Raw genomic sequence first — 6,089 nt, 5'->3', positions numbered from 1 at the left:
GTTTAAATTAGTTAAATTAAGTATCTAGTTTAAACTAAGGAAGTTAAACGTACGCACATTATTTAATTTAGTCTATTGTCAAGAGTACTATTATTGTGCGCGCGCGCATGTGTGTGTGTGTGTGTGTGTGTGTGTGTGTGTGTGTGTGTGTGTGTGTGTGTGTGCAATATATAGTGCTTGTAATAGAAATATTAATGAATTTTCTTACCTTGTATAAATAGCACACATGTTTCACTTGTTTACGCCGATCTTGCTTTTCCTAAATTCAATTCCGTAAATGTCTTGAAGTAGACGCAATCGACGCAATAGATGCTCACCCGTTACCACGAGTGTCGCATTGACGATAATTTACGAGTACGCCATCGCGCGAGAATAATTACAGAACGTTTCAGCCCTGGCAACCATGAAGCGACGAAACGCATTCTGGGCCGAAATTCATTTCATTATTAACGTTTATTTCGTTATTAAATGTCACAATTTGTTTTGTTTCATTATTAAACGATACCGCGTGCAGTATTGCGAAATTGGCGAAAATGTTGGCAAGAATCGCGGCTTAATTAATATCTGAAAACACCGGCACGATCAATTTTAAATAAATTAACGTTGGAACAAGGTACATCGGGGATCAGCAGAAATGCAAAATTAAAGGACGCATACATTATCGCGGAAGCAAAGGAACGCATACATTACCGGTGCACGCCCGGCGGTTTAAATCGACGACGAAAAACGCTGACAAAACGTGACGAAAATTTTCGGCGAGCGTACAAAAGCCAGATCGTTTCTACTTCGGCACCTTTCCCAATCTCTATCGTGACACGCTTTAATTCCAATTATATGCAAATTTGACCGCAACCACCTGCGAACGTTTAATTGCCGATTGTTCGTTTGATTTTGAACTTTATTGTACGGCTTTCGCGAAAAATCGTCTAACATGCGTACAAGTACATTATTTTGCGCTCAATTATGCTTCCTTGCACTCCGAATGTCGCGTGAAATGATATTACGCGACAGCAGGAGAAATTGTGGAATGTATTTACCGATGATGACTATAAAATACGTTTATTTTTAGAGAGCCGTATAAGAAAATTGCTGAAGCGGAAATTAAGTGCCTTGAAAGAAATAATGTTGGGCACTCATAAATGTTACTATCCGTAATATCTTTATGCAGTTTTATATCTTCGATATTTGATGCATTACATTGAGGGATGTATCTCTGCAAAAAGTAGTTGAAATTAGAAATTATTTATACTTTCCGTAGAAAAATGTTAAATTAAATATATATAAACCAATTTAAAATTAATAATAATTTAAAATTAATATTTGTATTTAATAATATAATTATATATGCTGAAAAAGAAAATTGTTCATTTGACTAAATTAATTACTTATTTGATAAAATTTAGTTTATCTTTATTTTTTTCGTTAGAAAATGCTATATATTTAATCAAGTCAAATATATTATGTTTGACTTATAATAAATACATATATTCTTCAAAGGAAATAAAGAACAAAATCAGTTTAATCAAATGAACAATTTTTTTCTTAGTTTATATAAATGGATATTTTCTCATTTTGTCTCTTAAAAATGTATTTATTTCTTATTGATATAATTTTTTATCCAGATTCTAAATTGCTACCGAACTTTTTGTGTTACTAATACAAATATAATATAGAAAAATCTGTATTTTTTTCATAATTTTTTTCGTTTTATTAATAAATACTTGTAATACATTCTTAAGAATTAATAATTTTTAATCTTCATGATACAATGTGCAGTTTGAACAAACCGGGAATACGATTAAGCTGATGAAAAGTTCGAAAAAATCAAGCGGGAGTAATCTACAGAGATTACCGAGCTTCGCGATTTGACCTACTATATAAATTGCGACTATAAAAAGTCGTGCCGCGATTAAAACCTGCAAGAAACGATGGAGACGCGCGACGAATCCTATCAAGATAATTTATGTTCTCGGCTTGGGAAGTCAATATCAACGAAGGTTTGCGAAATAAAATTCAATCTTATCACGTCGCGGAAAGAGAAGAAGATATTGCACGCGCAGGTATTAAACGTTATCTTATATTATTCTTATTTTATTATCGCGATCACAAAGTCACTTCATCTCATGCAAGCGGAATCATTTACTTGTCAAACGTTGCTATGAAGTCTCCTTCATCAATCTAAGCTTATCCAAGAATTTTTTTAAGGGAAAGTTTCATCAATTTTGTTATTATATAAACAGTAATTTTTTCTGTTGGGAAAATGATTAGTTGAAACATAATGAGTATTGATATTTTCAGTACTCGGAAAAAATTGAAATAGATGTAATAAAAATATTAGGTGGGGTAAAAAGAAATCCATTATTTTTGCATGAAATTGAATGGAAAAATAATGTATTTCTTTTTACTACACCTAATATTTATTTAAAGAATGCATCTATAAAGATACTATTTGAAATAAGAGTATTTTACGTAATAAATATAAAACTACTATTTGAAATAAATATTTTACGTAATAAAAAGCCAAATATTTATTATTTACACTAATAACATAACTTGAAAAAAGTATTTGACATTTCGATATTTCAAATAGTATTTTTTATAGATCCATCCTTTAAATAAATTCTATTTTAACTTTTCTCCAGCATTGAATTTTGTGCTGGAAAAACTATAAGAAATAATTTAGTGCCTTCAGCAAAACTATTTAGTTAAGGTATTTATTAGCAATAATCAATTTTGTTTATATAAGAGAATATTCAACTTTTACAATTTCTATGCTTTAGAAATAATATGTTTATTTAAATTAATTAAACAATTTAGTTCGCATAAAATTACAATTTTATTTGGTATATTTTAACCAAAAACTTTTGTTCGATACATTTAATCAAATTTTTATTGTTGCGATAAAATTTTAGTTCACAGAACGAAACACTTTTCTTAATGTTAATAATAAATTACCCTTTTAAATATTTTATCCTTTTAAATATTTTAACTTGGAATGTTTCTTTCTTGTTTTCAATTTTGAATGAGAAAAATGTATAAATATTAAATTTTGTAAATCATAATCTTTCTTTTCCTTAATGAAAGTTTAGGCAAAATATAATTATTAAAAACAAAATGTGTGAATAAAGTACTTATTAATATGTCAGCACATATTCAATTATTGGCTCAAAAACTTTGAGAAAATATTCCGTATGTATTGAATACTTTAGCAAAAAATTCTGATTAATAGAAAATCTAAAACCTACTTACATGATCATATAATATCGAGAAAAAATATTTTATACAACAAAAATTTATTCGGAATCGAAAATAAATGTATATTTTTTTATAATATAAAATAAGAAAATGAATGGATTTAAACCTCCTACTTCACTATTTTTCCAGGTACACTCATGTATATGATATTAACAAAACAAATTTTAGATTTTGAGAGATTGTTGTTATTTTCGTGATAAAATTTTCAGCGCGTATCGCGCAGCATCGGAGAATTTCCGGGAAACCTTCAGTGTTGAAAGGCCAACCGGAAGTGCTCTGGAACACCTCATATCTCCGCTCACAACAAGACCGAATTGTAGCGTTGCTTTTCGCGCAAACAAGACCATTAATTTTCAGACCGGAAATTGGTGGGTCAATAATTTGCCGCCTGCACATGGAGCGCAATAAATTTTCATTTTCCATCGCGTAGGTACGTCTTCGGCATCGAATGCACGATTGATTCGGAACAAGTGCTATGTTCTCCTGGAACCTGGTACACTGACGTCGTGACTGCTGCTGCTGCTAGTGGTAAATATCAGGGCGGTGATACGACACCGTTTGTTCCCATTTCTCTCCGCCTTTATCGGTCCGACCATACTGGTCGTTTCGGTAATGTGTGATTTATAGCGGCGGATACGCCGCGCACATGGCATTCCTCCGCGTGGAAGTCACGTTCCGCCGCTGCATTGTTTCGATCCTAGTACGTTGAAAAATCGTTTGCATCGCTTCTGATCTTTCCTGTCAATGATGCAGTCGTGCGCCGTCGCGAACAAGTTTACTTCTCGCTGTAGACCCTTTATTTTCCTCCCGCATATACCTATATATTTTATCCTGTGTATATTTTCTTCTGTATATCTGACGGGAAAAATAATGATGAAATTCTTTCTAAAGTTCTGTAAAGTTACGTAAAACCGAAAATCAATAATTTTAAATTTAGATAAGTGAAACTGTGTGCTACATTAAAAATTTATTTTTGAAAAAAGTTATCTCTTCCGAAGACGTGAGCTTTTGTTGCAAATTTTATTCTTCTTTTCAGAAAGAGAGCGAGAGAGAGAGAAAGAGAGAGAGAGAGAGAGAGAGGAAGGGGAAAGGAGAGGAGAGAGGACCTATTCCATTATATACGCACGTTCCATTATACGAATTCTCTTCTTTAGATTTACAATTCGATTGTTAGTTCCTGAGAGAATAGCATTGTTCAATACAATGAATGGTCAACAAGTTCGTGTTGCAAAAATGACGATGCACTCGTTGCACGCGACATTTCACCTAGGACTGCAATTTCCCAATAGTTTCGTTTAACTTTCGTGGACAATTTCGTTTTCCCTCGCCCTATGCGCACGTCAGGAACACCCTGCCGTCATCCTATATGCAGTTTTTCATTTCTGCGATTAAGCGAAGGCTACATTCATTCTCTAAACGATTATTAGTTCATAATCATGACTTCGTCACGGGAGCCTGTCACACGATTATACGAGAAAAATACGGATCATCTGTCAACATCAACTAACAAATACTGATAGTATTATTAATTTTTATACGTATAGTCAATATTGAATTAATGCAAAATATTAATGAAACTTTCATTGCGAAATTGTATTACTTCATCTTGGCTGAGGTAATGTTTTCGCAATAAAAGTTTCTTATTTGAAATAAGGGGGGATTATATATATACTCGCGATTGTCCGAACGTTTCGGCTCGCGATTATTAACATCTCAGATTGATTGTGTCTTAATGTCCGAACGTTTCGGCGCACAGTCACAATTGAAATTAATTAAATTTCTGAACTTAGAATATTATACGAGTATTATTCGAAACTTCCAACTTTGATCGATCCTTAAGGCGCTCTCTACTATAATATAAATTTTATATACTGATTAGTATTACTTACTGATTGCAAAAGATTCGTAAAAGGATGGTCTTTTTATTTGAATATTTATTGTAATTCATTTATTTGGATTATTATCGATATTTGAATATTTATTACATGCTCTCGTTTATTGCATTTTTGTAGTTTGAAATTTGAATACAATTAACTCGTTTGTGCGTGGCGCAATGTTTTCGTTACAAGCTAATTTTAGGAAATTTGCATTGCAATTATGGCATCGATTTCACGTTGTTCCTTTTTGAATTTATTCTCGAGCCATTATTCTCCTTCCCGTTCGACAGCATGTCACATTTATTTCGCTGAAGTCATTCGTATACGTTATACGATCATCAATCGTCGTTTCGAAATGAGAACGAAGGAAGTCCTTCTTATTTACTTGTCGAAAAAAGACAGTACTTTATTTGGGTCAATTTGAGAAATGAATTGATGAATAAGATAATTAGATTTCATTCGAATTTGTGTGTGAGTTTTTCTTCGAACTTTTCACAATAGCTTTATTATCGTATCTAAAATTATCAGTTTAATCTGATAATTACTAAGATAATACTTTACTGATGATTTTAAAATTTATTATTTCTGATAGTTTTATATATCCATATATATATATGCACAAATAAGCTGTATTTATATTTTCTGCATTAATGCGCAAGATAAAATATTCGTATTAGATCTGTTTGTGTTTGCATTTTTTGTACTCAGAATTTTCGCTTTTTCTCTCTTACTCTAACATTTAAATATATTTATTTCGTTTTAAGTGCGAAATTTTTGGAGATTTCAGATAATACGAAACAACGGAACAAATCTATTCTCTTCAAATGTATTCAGTTGATAAAAAACTTATCTAAAAACAATCGATATTTGTCAGTTTGTTATTCTTTGAACTAATTTTAAAATTTAATTTTTTATTAAATTATATATATATATATATATATATATATATATATATTT

The 6,089-nt window shown here is 31.3% G+C and overlaps 1 protein-coding gene across 1 annotated transcript in view; it reads left to right on the top strand.

The window, feature by feature from the left end:
* LOC105627050 (transient receptor potential-gamma protein) overlaps positions 1 to 6,089 on the top strand; it is a 97,727-nt gene that overhangs the window by 16,836 nt on the left and 74,802 nt on the right. Inside the window, exon 2 of the mRNA XM_012208332.1 lies at positions 3,904 to 3,932. The gene's annotated coding sequence lies outside the window, so the exon portion shown is untranslated. The remainder of the gene's footprint in view (positions 1 to 3,903; positions 3,933 to 6,089) is intronic.

This window comes from Atta cephalotes (assembly GCF_000143395.1).
Source record: "Atta cephalotes unplaced genomic scaffold scaffold00001, whole genome shotgun sequence".
Classification (NCBI taxonomy): Eukaryota; Metazoa; Arthropoda; class Insecta; order Hymenoptera; family Formicidae; genus Atta; species Atta cephalotes.
Note: the sequence above shows the minus strand (reverse complement) of the source record. Positions and strands in the feature narration are given on the sequence as shown.